The sequence below is a fragment of the Bufo gargarizans genome, chromosome 8 (genome assembly GCF_014858855.1).
Source record: "Bufo gargarizans isolate SCDJY-AF-19 chromosome 8, ASM1485885v1, whole genome shotgun sequence".
Classification (NCBI taxonomy): Eukaryota; Metazoa; Chordata; class Amphibia; order Anura; family Bufonidae; genus Bufo; species Bufo gargarizans.
In genome coordinates this window covers 198,110,276-198,125,337 of record NC_058087.1, presented here as the reverse complement: position 1 = coordinate 198,125,337, position 15,062 = coordinate 198,110,276, and positions in this window count along the sequence as shown.

Genomic DNA, 15,062 nt, shown 5'->3' with positions numbered 1-15,062 from the left:
ATTAGTCAATTGGGTGGCCGACAGTGGATCCAGCACGTTCACATTATCTCCCACCCAGTCTTCTGCAGAAAGCGCACAGATGGCGCCTGAAAACCAACCCCATCAGTCTGTCACATCACCCCCATGCATACCAGGGAAACTGTCTCAGCCTCAAGTTATGCAGCAGTCTCTTATGCTGTTTGAAGACTCCGCTGGCAGGGTTTCCCAAGGGCATCCACCCAGCCCTTCCCCAGCGGTGAAAGACATAGACTGCACTGACGCACAACCACTTATGTTTCCTGATGATGAGGACATGGGAATACCACCTCAGCATGTCTCTGATGATGACGAAACACAGGTGCCAACTGCTGCGTCTTTCTGCAGTGTGCAGACTGAACAGGAGGTCAGGGATCAAGACTGGGTGGAAGACGATGCAGGGGACGATGAGGTCCTAGACCCCACATGGAATGAAGGTCGTGCCACTGACTTTCACAGTTCGGAGGAAGAGGCAGTGGTGAGACCGAGCCAACAGCGTAGCAAAAGAGGGAGCAGTGGGCAAAAGCAGAACACCCGCCGCCAAGAGACTCCGCCTGCTACTGACCGCCGCCATCTGGGACCGAGCACCCCAAAGGCAGCTTCAAGGAGTTCCCTGGCATGGCACTTCTTCAAACAATGTGCTGACGACAAGACCCGAGTGGTTTGCACGCTGTGCCATCAGAGCCTGAAGCGAGGCATTAACGTTCTGAACCTGAGCACAACCTGCATGACCAGGCACCTGCATGCAAAGCATGAACTGCAGTGGAGTAAACACCTTAAAACCAAGGAAGTCACTCAGGCTCCCCCTGCTACCTCTTCTGCTGCTGCCGCCTCGGCCTATTCTGCTGCTGCCGCCTCGGCCTCTTCCTCCGCCTCTGGAGGAACGTTGGCACCTGCCGCCCAGCAAACAGGGGATGTACCACCAACACCACCACCACCACCTCCGTCACCAAGCGTCTCAACCATGTCACACGCCAGCGTTCAGCTCTCCATCTCACAAACATTTGATAGAAAGCGTAAATTCCCACCTAGCCACCCTCGATCCCTGGCCCTGAATGCCAGCATTTCTAAACTACTGGCCTATGAAATGCTGTCATTCAGGCTGGTGGACACAGACAGCTTCAAACAGCTCATGTCGCTTGCTGTCCCACAGTATGTTGTTCCCAGCCGGCACTACTTCTCCAAGAGAGCCGTGCCTTCCCTGCACAACCAAGTATCCGATAAAATCAAGTGTGCACTGCGCAACGCCATCTGTGGCAAGGTCCACCTAACCACAGATACGTGGACCAGTAAGCACGGCCAGGGACGCTATATCTCCCTAACTGCACACTGGGTAAATGTAGTGTCAGCTGGGCCCCAGGCGGAGAGCTGTTTGGCGCACGTCCTTCCGCCGCCAAGGATCGCAGGGCAACATTCTTTGCCTCCTGTTGCCACCTCCTCCTTCTCGGCTTCCTCCTCCTCTTCTTCCACCTGCTCATCCAGTCAGCCACACACCTTCACCACCAACTTCAGCACAGCCCGGGGTAAACGTCAGCAGGCCATTCTGAAACTCATATGTTTGGGGGACAGGCCCCACACCGCACAGGAGTTGTGGCGGGGTATAGAACAACAGACCGACGAGTGGTTGCTGCCGGTGAGCCTCAAGCCCGGCCTGGTGGTGTGTGATAATGGGCGAAATCTCGTTGCAGCTCTGGGACTAGCCAATTTGACGCACATCCCTTGCTTGGCGCATGTGCTGAATTTGGTGGTGCAGAAGTTCATTCACAACTACCCCGACATGTCAGAGCTGCTGCATAAAGTGCGGGCCGTCTGTTCGCGCTTCCGGCGTTCACATCCTGCTGCTGCTCGCCTGTCTGCGCTACAGCGTAACTTCGGCCTTCCCGCTCACCGCCTCATATGCGACGTGCCCACCAGGTGGAACTCCACCTTGCACATGCTGGACAGACTGTGCGAGCAGCAGCAGGCCATAGTGGAGTTTCAGCTGCAGCACGCACGGGTCAGTCGCACTACAGAACAGCACCACTTCACCACCAATGACTGGGCCTCCATGCGAGACCTGTGTGCCCTGTTGCGCTGTTTCGAGTACTCAACCAACATGGCCAGTGGCGATGACGCCGTTATCAGCGTTACAATACCACTTCTATGTCTCCTTGAGAAAACACTTAGGGCGATGATGGAAGAGGAGGTGGCCCAGGAGGAGGAGGAGGAGGAGGAGGAAGAGGGGTCATTTTTAGCACTTTCAGGCCAGTCTCTTCGAAGTGACTCAGAGGGAGGTTTTTGGCAACAGCAGAGGCCAGGTACAAATGTGGCCAGCCAGGGCCCACTACTGGAGGACGAGGAGGACGAGGATGAGGAGGAGGTGGAGGAGGATGAGGATGAAGCATGGTCACAGCGGGGTGGCACCCAACGCAGCTCGGGTCCATCACTGGTGCGTGGCTGGGGGGAAAGGCAGGACGATGACGATACGCCTCCCACAGAGGACAGCTTGTCCTTACCCCTGGGCAGCCTGGCACACATGAGCGACTACATGCTGCAGTGCCTGCGCAACGACAGCAGAGTTGCCCACATTTTAACCTGTGCGGACTACTGGGTTGCCACCCTGCTGGATCCACGCTACAAAGACAATGTGCCCACCTTACTTCCTGCACTGGAGCGTGATAGGAAGATGCGCGAGTACAAGCGCACGTTGGTAGACGCGCTACTGAGAGCATTCCCAAATGTCACAGGGGAACAAGTGGAAGCCCAAGGCCAAGGCAGAGGAGGAGCAAGAGGTCGCCAAGGCAGCTGTGTCACGGCCAGCTCCTCTGAGGGCAGGGTTAGCATGGCAGAGATGTGGAAAACTTTTGTCAACACGCCACAGCTAACTGCACCACCACCTGATACGCAACGTGTTAGCAGGAGGCAACATTTCACTAACATGGTGGAATAGTACGTGTGCACACCCCTCCACGTACTGACTGATGGTTCGGCCCCATTCAACTTCTGGGTCTCTAAATTGTCCACGTGGCCAGAGCTAGCCTTTTATGCCTTGGAGGTGCTGGCCTGCCCGGCGGCCAGCGTTTTGTCTGAACGTGTATTCAGCACGGCAGGGGGCGTCATTACAGACAAACGCAGCCGCCTGTCTACAGCCAATGTGGACAAGCTGACGTTCATAAAAATGAACCAGGCATGGATCCCACAGGACCTGTCCGTCCCTTGTCCAGATTAGACATTAACTACCTCCCCATAACCATATATTATTGGACTCCAGGGCACTTCCTCATTCAATCCTATTTTTATTTTCATTTTACCATTATATTGCGAGGCTACCCAAAGTTGAATGAACCTCTCCTCTGCCTGTGTGCTAGGCCTAAATATATGCCAATGGACTGTTGCAGTGGTGGCTGACGTGAAGCCTCATTCTCTGCTATGACATGCAGACTGATTCTCTGCTGACATGAAGACAGATTCTCTGTTACGGGACCTCCCTCCTCTGCCTGGGTGCTGGGCCTAAATATATGCCAATGGACTGTTGCAGTGGTGGCTGACATGAAGCCTGATTCTCTGCTATGACATGCAGACTAATTCTCTGCTGACATGAAGCCAGATTGTCTGTTACGGGACCTCTCTCCTCTGCCTGGGTGCTGGGCCTAAATTTATGACAATGGACTGTTGCAGTGGTGGCTGACGTGAAGCCTGATTCTCTGCTATGACATGCAGACTGATTCTCTGCTGACATGAAGCCAGATTGTCTGTTACGGGACCTCTCTCCTCTGCCTGTGTGCTAGGCCTAAATATATGCCAATGGACTGTTGCAGTGGTGGGTGACGTGAAGCCTCATTCTCTGCTATGACATGCAGACTGATTCTCTGCTGACATGAAGACAGATTCTCTGTTACGGGACCTCCCTCCTCTGCCTGGGTGCTGGGCCTAAATATATGCCAATGGACTGTTGCAGTGGTGGCTGACGTGAAGCCTGATTCTCTGCTATGACATGCAGACTGATTCTCTGCTGACATGAAGCCAGATTGTCTGTTACGGGACCTCTCTGCTCTGCCTGTGTGCTAGGCCTAAATATATGCCAATGGACTGTTGCAGTGGTGGGTGACGTGAAGCCTCATTCTCTGCTATGACATGCAGACTGATTCTCTGCTGACATGAAGACAGATTCTCTGTTACGGGACCTCCCTCCTCTGCCTGGGTGCTGGGCCTAAATATATGCCAATGGACTGTTGCAGTGGTGGCTGACGTGAAGCCTCATTCTCTGCTATGACATGCAGACTGATTCTCTGCTGACATGAAGCCAGATTGTCTGTTACGGGACCTCTCTGCTCTGCCTGTGTGCTAGGCCTAAATATATGCCAATGGACTGTTGCAGTGGTGGCTGACGTGAAGCCTGATTCTCTGCTATGACATGCAGACTGATTCTCTGCTGACATGAAGCCAGATTGTCTGTTACGGGACCTCTCTGCTCTGCCTGTGTGCTAGGCCTAAATATATGCCAATGGACTGTTGCAGTGGTGGGTGACGTGAAGCCTTATTCTCTGCTATGACATGCAGACTGATTCTCTGCTGACATGAAGACAGATTCTCTGTTACGGGACCTCCCTCCTCTGCCTGGGTGCTGGGCCTAAATATATGCCAATGGACTGTTGCAGTGGTGGCTGACATGAAGCCTGATTCTCTGCTATGACATGCAGACTAATTCTCTGCTGACATGAAGCCAGATTGTCTGTTACGGGACCTCTCTCCTCTGCCTGGGTGCTGGGCCTAAATTTATGACAATGGACTGTTGCAGTGGTGGCTGACGTGAAGCCTGATTCTCTGCTATGACATGCAGACTGATTCTCTGCTGACATGAAGCCAGATTGTCTGTTACGGGACCTCTCTGCTCTGCCTGTGTGCTAGGCCTAAATATATGCCAATGGACTGTTGCAGTGGTGGCTGACGTGAAGCCTCATTCTCTGCTATGACATGCAGACTGATTCTCTGCTGACATGAAGCCAGATTGTCTGTTACGGGACCTCTCTGCTCTGCCTGTGTGCTAGGCCTAAATATATGCCAATGGACTGTTGCAGTGGTGGCTGACGTGAAGCCTCATTCTCTGCTATGACATGCAGACTGATTCTCTGCTGACATGAAGCCAGATTGTCTGTTACGGGACCTCTCTGCTCTGCCTGTGTGCTAGGCCTAAATATATGCCAATGGACTGTTGCAGTGGTGGGTGACGTGAAGCCTCATTCTCTGCTATGACATGCAGACTGATTCTCTGCTGACATGAAGCCAGATTCTCTGTTACGGGACCTCTCTGCTCTGCCTGTGTGCTAGGCCTAAATATATGCCAATGGACTGTTGCAGTGGTGGCTGACGTGAAGCCTCATTCTCTGCTATGACATGCAGACTAATTCTCTGCTGACATGAAGACAGATTCTCTGTTACGGGACCTCTCTCCTCTGCCTGGGTGCCGGGGCCTAAATATCTGAGAATGGACTGTTCCAGTGGTGGGTGACGGGAAGCCAGATTCTCTGCTATGGAACCTCTCTCCAATTGATTTTGGTTAATTTTTATTTATTTAATTTTTATTTTAATTCATTTCCCTATCCACATTTGTTTGCAGGGGAATTACCTACATGTTGCTGCCTTTTGCAGCCCTCTAGCTCTTTCCTGGGCTTTTTTACAGCCTTTTTAGTGCCGAAAAGTTCGGGTCCCCATTGACTTCAATGGGGTTCGGGTTCGGGACGAAGTTCGGATCGGGTTCGGATCCCGAACCCGAACATTTCCGGGATGTTCGGCCGAACTTCTCGAACCCGAACATCCAGGTGTTCGCTCAACTCTACTTACCAGTCCCCAAGTTCCCAACAGTGGAGTCGTACCCTTCAAGTCCCTCCACCTGCTCCTGCACGAACGTTTGTGCAATAAGCTGCTCCTCCTGATTGAGCCGGATCATACATCGCGGACCACCTCCCGTGCCACCGGTATGCTTCCTGATAAGAGCCAGTTTTTCACGGACCCTGCGCCTCATATTATTTAATTTCTTCTGGATGTCATCCCAGGTACGCACTTCATTACCCAGGGCATTGATGTCCAGGGCAATGGCTTCATATATAGCCCTCCTTTGGGCAATGATGGTGTTTGCCCGCTGGGCACCATATAGGACTTCCTTATGCTGCTGGAGTGCAGCAATCAGGATGTCCATCTCTGCAGCCACAAAGTTGGCCTTCCTTATTTTGGTCCCTTTGGGAGGTGCCATGTCTTGCAAAAGGGCTGAATTTCCTTGCTCAGGGGGGGGGGGTAGGAAAAAGCAGGATGAAATTCAGCAAAGAACCTGCGCAAGTCTGCTCCTATTTATTTGCTCAGTGCAAGCAGCTGAGCAGGATTTGCCCTGAAATTATGCTAGCAAACCTCTGCTGAGCCGAAAATTCCTCATTTACATAGGGGCACACCCACTTTGACTTGCACGGCCTTGCGCCCTCAGCTTTGCCTTAAACAGGAGCAAATTAAATGAACAAACGATTCCTGAATCAGGTGGCAATTTGGCAAAATTGCTCCAGCGCAGAGAAATTCAGCTGAGCGGCTCAGGTGTAAGTAATGGGCAAATCTACCTGAATCTGGGCCACTGTGTGTAAGCAATCCATGCAAAGCTGCCCTTTAAATTGGGTACACTTTTTAACCCCTTCGCTTCTTGTACATGTGAGATCCTGTTTTCATTCCTCTCCTGCAGATCTTATTTGTGGTGATTAATTCTGACGGGCCTCATGCTGGGGTCCTGGAGTATTTTGGACTCACTAACGCAGATATTCCCGCCATCCGATTTATCAACATAGACCAAGTGAAGAAGTATTCCTTCAACGCAGACAAAATCACGGCCGAAAACGTCAAAGAATTTTGCCAGGGGGTTCTTGACGGTAAAATAAAGGTATGAAAAACCATTACAAAAGCAAAGGCATCTGATATTTACATGTGTTTCCAGACTCTATTATTATAGAAGTTTCTTGTTTTGAAATTAGCAAAATCTTAAAAGCGAAGAAATTCCCCTCTCTCACTTCTCTGGTTGCCAGATATAGAGCTTCCTGCCTGGACTTCTATACTGACCCACTGGAGCTGTGAATCCTGGTTGTTGTTCCAGAGTGCTACCCTCCGGATCCCTGTTGGACCTTTGTGGACAGTTGTTGTCGTCCACCTGGGTGTTTGTGTTTGTCTGTGTTTGTCTGTCCTCTCCCTGGTGTTTCCCTCTTAGTGCAGTGGTGAGGACTAGCGATCCCACCGGCCCGTTCATTATCTAGGGTTCATTTCAGGGAAAGCCAGGGTTTAGGCACGTGATCGCCGCACGGGTGAGGAACCCGTCTAGGGACGTCAGGGCAGTCAGGTGCCAGCCGCAAGGTGAGTCAGGGGTCACCACCTTTCCCTCTCCCTTGGGCAGGGCCTTCCCTTTTCCCTCCCTGTGCGTGTTGCCGGTCATTACATTATATCTGGCCCTTATTTTGTGTAGGTAAAAAAAATAAAAATAATTTTACCTACTTAGAATCCAGTATGGATCCAATTGCTGCTCTGTCCAAACAATTTCATGGCCTGTCTTTGGAGGTGGCAGGATTGAAGGCGTCGGTCCTCCAGCAACAGCAGCAATTACAACAGACCGCAAGCCTAGCGATTGCTACTGGTAACCAGGTTGTTGCGGAACCCAAAGGTTACTCTCCCTGACAGATTTTCTGGGGGAAGGGACAAGTTTTTGACATTCCGTGAGGCCTGTAAATTATATTTTAAGCTGCGCCCTTACTCCTCTGGTAATGAAGATCAGCGGGTGGGGGTTGTTATTTCCCTGCTGCAGGGGGACCCGCAGTCCTGGGCGTTCTCTTTACCTACTGATTCCCAGGCTCTCCGGTCAGTGGATGAGTTTTTCGGGGCCTTGGGTCTCATATATGACGACCCTGACCGAGTCGCACTGGCTGAATCAAGATTACAGAGACTCCTACAGGGAGAGCGGCCGGTAGAGGAGTATTGCTCTGACTTCTGTAGGTGGGCTACGGATACCCAATGGAACGACCCGGCTCTCAGGAGTCAGTTCTGCTCTGGGTTATCTGAAAGGGCAGCTAGGAGGAACCACTCGTCTGGTCCATCCTCCGGAGGTTCGCCGTAGGCGTGGGGTTTGTTTTTTCTGTGGGGAGAGGGGTCATTTCATTAATGTCTGTTCTTCTTTCCTCAGAAACAAAAGACTGTCGGCACTACCGACCCCAGGCTGTGTGGAGGATGTCAGCCGGGGGGTATATGTTTCCTCCATACGTACATCGCAATTTGTGTTGCCAGCGGTTATTGTTTTTGGCGTTAAGACGGAGACTATTTCTTTCTTTCTAGACAGTGGAGCAGGGGTAAATTTGATAGATGCCCATTTTGCCCGCACTATGGGTTTGTCTCTCTGTACGCTACAGAGACCTATTCCCATATTCGCTATTGATTCTGCTCCTCTGTCTCAGAGAAACCTCACTCACATTGTCCATAACTTACACCTTCGGGTAGGGGACCACCATAACGAGATGCTTTCATGTTATGTTCTGGAGGGGCTTCCCACTCCGGTAGTGCTGGGCCTTCCCTGGTTGGTAGCGCACAATCCAGTGGTGGATTGGCAGGCCAGGGAGATATCGGAGTGGAGTGAGCATTGCAGAGAAAATTGCTTAAATAGCAATTGCTTAGTCTCCTCCATAACTACCCTACCTACATTTGTTTCGGATTTTGAGGATGTTTTTTCTGAAAAGGGTTGTCAGAAGTTACCACCTCACCGTCCTTATGATTGCCCGGTTAACCTTATTCCCGGCGCAAAATTACCCAAGTCCAGGTTGTATAATCTTTCGGGTCCCGAGAGACAAGCCATGAAAGATTATATCTCCGAGAGTCTGGCCAAGGGACACATCAGACCCTCTTCTTCACCCGTGGCTGCAGGGTTTTTCTTCGTTAAAAAGAAAGATGGGGGTCTGCGTCCGTGCCTAGATTTTCGCGAGACCCATACCCTCTTCCTCTCATTCCTGACCTGTTTAACCAGATTGCAGGTGCTCGGAGGTTCTCCAAACTTGATCTTAGGGGGGCCTACAATCTGATTCGTATCAAGGAGGGGGATGAGTGGAAGACAGCCTTTAACACCCCTGAGGGGCATTATTAAAATCTAGTTATGCCTTTCGGTCTGACCAATGCTCCTGCTGTCTTCCAACATTTCGTTAATGACATTTTTAGTCATCTTATCGGCAGGTTTGTAGTCATATACCTAGATGATATCTTAATTTATTCGTCGGATCTGAAAACACATGAGGTGCATGTCAGACAAGTACTGCAGGTCCTACGGACGAATAAATTATATGCTAAGATTGAAAAATGTGTTTTTGCCGTTCAGGAGATACAATTCCTGGGATATCTATTATCTGCCTCAGGTTTCCGTATGGATCCTAGGAAGGTCCAGGCAATTTTAGATTAGGATGTTCCTGAGAACCTCAAAGCACTGCAACGGTTCTTGGGCTTCGCAAATTTCTATAGGAAGTTCATTAAAAATTATTCGGTGATCGTAAAACCCCTTACTGACATGACTAGGAAGGGGACTGATTTTTCTAAATGGTCTGACGCCGCTAAAGTTGCTTTTTCCTCTCTAAAAGAGGGGTTTACCTCATCAGCACCTGTACTAGTCCAACCTGATGTCTCGCAGCCTTTTATTGTTGAAGTCGATGCGTCAGAGGTGGGAGTGGGGGCTGTGCTGTCTCAGGGTCCGTCTCCTGGCAAATGGCGTCCTTGTGCTTTCTTTTCTAAAAAAACTATCTGCAGCAGAAAAGAACTACGATATTGGCAATAGGGAACTGTTAGCTATTAAACTAGCGTTTGAAGAATGGCGTCACTTTTTAGAGGGGGGAGTCCACCCCGTCACTGTGATTACGGACCACAAAAACCTTCTGTACCTCGAATCAGCTAAGCGTCTCACCCCTAGACAGGCTAGGTGGTCGCTATTTTTTGCCAGGTTTAACTTTGTGATTACCTATCGTCCTGGGGCAAAGAACACCAAGGCTGATGCATTATCTCGTAGTTTCCCTGGAGGGGGTAATGTTAGTGATCCGGTACCCATTTTACAAAGAGGAGTGGTTGTCTCTGCGGTACACTCTGCTCTGGAGGGGAAGGTGTTAGAGGCCCAGGGGGACGCCCCGGTCTCTTGCCCCTCAGAGAAATTGTTTGTACCGTTGAACCTGCGTTTCGAATTATTAAAGGAACATCATAATTCGGCACTTGTTGGGCACCCGGGTAGTAAAGCAACCGTTTTTGGTGGCCAAGGTTGCGTCAGGATGTATTGGATTTCTTGTTCTACCTGTGCGCGCGCAAAAGTTTCGCATACACGTCCTGCAGGGTCTCTATTACCACTCGTCATTCCCAATAGACCATGGACACATCTGTCAATGGATTTTATCACTGACTTACCTTTGTCTGCGGGTAAAACAGTGATTTTGGTAGTAGTGGACAGGTTTAGCAAAATGGCACACTTCATTGCGTCACCCGCACTACCTAATGCTAAGACTCTTGCTCAGGTGTTTATCAGTGAAATCGTGAAGCTTCACGGGGTCCCTTTCGATGTTGTTTCGGATCAGGGAACCCAGTTTATTTCTACATTTTGGAAAGCTTTTTGTTCCCGTTTGGGGGTTCACTTGTCCTTTTCCTCAGCTTTCCATCCTCAGTCAAATGGACAGACTGAGCGTACCAACCAAAACCTTGAGACATATCTAAGATGTTTTGTGTCTGAAAACCAAGAGGTGTGGTCATCATATTGACTTAATGGGATGGAAGAATCACCTTCCGCCTTCCCACTTAAACCTCCCAACTTTCCCTAAATAACACACCAGCCGTTATAGTGGTAAAATATGGCCGAAGCGGCCACCTTTATTAACTTATATAAAACATACCTTTTATTTAACATAATACACATTTTCAACCATAGTAAATAACAGATCATCATTTAAACTTGTAAAACCGCTGTTACAGGGATTCTGTCACCTCCCCTCAGCCAAAAAACGATTTTAAAGCAGCCATGCAGCACAGCTTACCTGGATTAGGCTGTGCTCTTTTATTTTGAAATCCGTCCAGCAGTTAGTGCAAAAAACGACTTTGATCGATATGTAAATGTGTCCTGAAGGTGCCCAGAGGGGCGTTTTTTTCTTCTTAGAGAGCCCAGTACCGCCCCTCTTTCAGTGCCCAGCCCGCCTTCCTTGTACTTCCTAACCGCCGCCCCCAGCCTGCCACAGCCTCTCCTCCCTCTCCTCCCCCTCCCTCACGCCGAACGAAGTCTCGCACAGGCGCAGTACCCACTGAGGGCTGCGCCTGTGCGATCATCAGGAGACTGAGGGCGGCAGCTTCATCTTCGTCACTGGGCATGCGCCGAGCCCAGTGACGTCCGATGTTAGCTCTTTCCCTCAGTCAGCCTGGTAGGAAGCGCAGAGGATTGCCGATCGGCTAAATACAATACAGCTTTACTTAATATAATAATACCTAATTGGCCCCAACAAATACTTATTTCTTTCCTGAAGGGAGGGTGGGGAAAGAAATCGCTGGCCGTCTTCACTGTGGCAGGCAGACTGGAGAAAGCGCAGGTTGCAGCAGCAGATCTGCAATCCTCTGCGCTTCCTACCAGGCTGACTGAGGGAAAGAGCTAACATCGGACGTCACTGGGCTCGGCGCATGCCCAGTGTCGAGGATGAAGCTGCCGCCCTCGGTCTCCTGCTGATCGCACAGGCGCAGCCCTCAGTGGGTACTGCGCCTGTGCGAGACTTCGTTCGGCGTGAGGGAGGGGGAGGAGAGGGAGGGGAGGCTGTGGCAGGCTGGGGGCGGCGGTTAGGAAGTACAAGGAAGGCGGGCTGGGCACTGTAAGAGGGGCGGTACTGGGCTCACTAAGAAGAAAAAAACGCCCCTCTGGGCACCTTCAGGACACATTTACATATCGATCAAAGTCGTTTTTTGCAGTAACTGCTGGACGGATTTCAAGATAAAAGAGCACAGCCTAATCCAGGTAAGCTGTGCTGCATGGCTGCTTTTAAATCGTTTTTTGGCTGAGGGGAGGTGACAGAATCCCTTTAACCTATTCGAGAGATCCTGGGAGGCAACCCCAAACACGTTGTATTCCCTCATCCAATTCCTTATGACTTTCCTTGCCCTTGGCCGCATTTCACCGACCCAAGGACACCTGTTCCACAAACTTCCAAGTATTCAACTCCCTAGGCCTTCTTAGCCTACAGGAGCTGCACCCACCATATTTACCTCCAAGAGACGCGTATCACACTATATAACGCATCTCTTAGCCATGAATTGCCCCCAGGATCCCAATATCCAACACTGCCCTGCTAAAACATGTAACCACCTCAAGCAACCGGTAAGCCACACTGAACAACTAGAACAAAGGGGCGGGTGGGCGGGAATTTTCACCTGTTCGCTCTGACCCCTTCCTACACTTCCTTCCCACTCTCTCTATATCCTGCCCGCGAACTAGTTCCCTGACTCCACCCCCCACTCTAACTTCCGTCTAACCTTCTCCCATTTAACCCCTGCTCTGCCTACAGTCTTCCCCCCAAGTCAATAGCGCATTCCGCTATGCTGCGCTCGCTCCATTGCTTTTCTTACCGTTAGCTGAGATTGCCATAAATAATCGTTGTCAGGAATCAACTGGCAAGTCACCATTTCTTGGTGCATATGGTTTTCATCCCCAATTCTGTAATTTCAAAGAGGGGGGGTCTTCTGGGGTTCCCGAAGAGGAACGGTTTTCGTCATCTCTTTCATCGGTATGGCAGAAGGTGCAAGCTAACTTGAAAAATATGGGGGGGCGGAGCCAACTGAGCATGGTGGAGGACGTGTGAGCTCTGAGCTCCTCACCATATCACCCGATCTACAGCCTTTATTCAGCTCTGACCGATATCAAAATGGGCAAAACTAACAAGGAGAGAGGTGGAGAGGTCACTCAGGTGACGAAATCAAGAAAATCGCATGGAGATCTGGATAAATACCGTTACAAGAGGACGGCGTCTCCTGCACTCAGAGGGAAGATGGCGGCGGCCGAGGACAATGCGGCAGCCCTGGATTTGGATTCAGATGACGCAAGCTCCTGCGCTCCTTCAGATATACCTGACGAACCGGATCCTGCTCCGATTACAAGAGCCTTTCTGCAGAAGTCACTACAGCAGTCTCTCGCTCAAGCCTTATCCCCTGTGCTGATGGAGCTGGCGGTCATCAGAACTGAGGTAACACACGTGGGGCAGAGAGTTGAAGCGCTGGAGGAATTTCAAGCGGCTGTGGTACAGCATAGCAAGGGCCTACAAAGCCATGTGAGATCACTGGGCTCCCAGGTGGACAGTGTATTCCTTCATTTAGAGGATCAAGAGAATAGGGGGAGAAGAAAAAATGTACGGATAAGAGGGGTCCCAGAATCGGTGGCGGCAGAAGCATTGCTGGACAGTGTTAAACAGATATTTGTCATACTTGTGGGAGCAGAGCGGGCCGAAAATATCATCATTGAAAGGGCGCACAGAGCGCTTAGGCCTAAGCCTGCTGCAAGTGAACCGCCCAGGGACATCGTTTGTGCCTTACTGAACTACCTCGATACATCTGCAGTGCTCAAAGCGGCAAGAGAGAGAGAAGAGGTGACCTTTGAGGGGAACAAAATCCTGCTCTTTCAGGACTTGGCAGCAAGCACGCTGGCAAAAAGAAAGGCCTTGAAACCCCTCACGGCAGTATTGAGGGAGAGGAGGCTGCCCATGAGATGGCTTTTCCCGTTTGGTCTGAGTACCACTATTAACGGCCGACAAATAGTAGTACGACACCCGGATGATCTTACCAAGCTATGGGAGGCCCTGGAGATTTCACCCCTGGATATCCCTTCCTGGCTCCCCTCAGCTAATATGGAGAAGCTGCCCAAGCTTTCCGGCCCGTTACCCTGGCGTGATACGCCTAAGCATAAGAACTCAAAGAAGAAACTGCTAATGGGAGACTGATCTGTTGTCTCCTGACACAGGAGGTTGAAGTTTAGCTTCTCTCATGGTAGTCGCTTGTCCCAGAGAGAACCCTTGTTTAACTACTCACTATGTATGTGCTCTTTAGTGGTAGAGATTTAAAGTTGTCACTGTTAAGAATGTTCAGTTCCAACTATTGCTAGCAGTCTGGTCGGACGCTCAGTTTGGTATGCCTCGGTACTGAGAGAGAGGTTTAGTTAATGTAATATCTCCTTAGGCCTTGGAGGTGGAGGAACAGCATAGCTTGGTCCATACCTTGGACACAAGTTCTGAATCCTTGAAGTATTAATGTTATTCGGTCAGTTTACTGGAATTATATAAGAGGTCGGGTGAGTGGTTCATCTAGAATTTTTTCTAGAAGTCTTTACCTATGTCCCCTCCCCCAATCTCTTATTCGCAAAATGTAACCACACCATTGCGCTGTACAGCGCCTATGGGACTGAGAAGTCCTTTCACTCTGTTTATATGTATTCTTTATGTCTTTATGTCGTTTTATTTTACTTTTTCGAGTCGAGTTTCCTGGTTCACTGTTATTAGTGAGGAGTTTGGTTTAGATACCCAGTACTCTAGATATGGCGCACATCACACTATATTCACTTAATGTGAACGGAATGAACATTCCGCAGAAGCGTAGCCAAGTTTACCACACACTCAGAAAGGAAAACCCAGATATTGTGTTTCTACAAGAAACGCATTACAGACATGACCATGTCCCCAATATGTCCAGTAAACAGTTCCCAGATTGGCACCATGCCACTCACTCTTCGGCATCTAGGGGGGTCTCTATTGGTTTTAGTAGGAATATCCCATTCCAATCAACAGCGAAATTAATCGACCCCAACGGCAGGTACCTATTTATTAAGGGGAAGGTATTAAACTCAATGGTCACCCTCGCGGCTATATATGCACCAAACAAGGGCCAAATTAAATGGCTGATACAGGCTTTAGATTCCTTGAAATTGTTCGCTGAAGGGACTTTAGTACTAGGGGGTGATTTCAACCTGGCACTGGATCATGAGATGGACTCCACATCTGCCACGTCCCAGTTTTCGGGGAGAC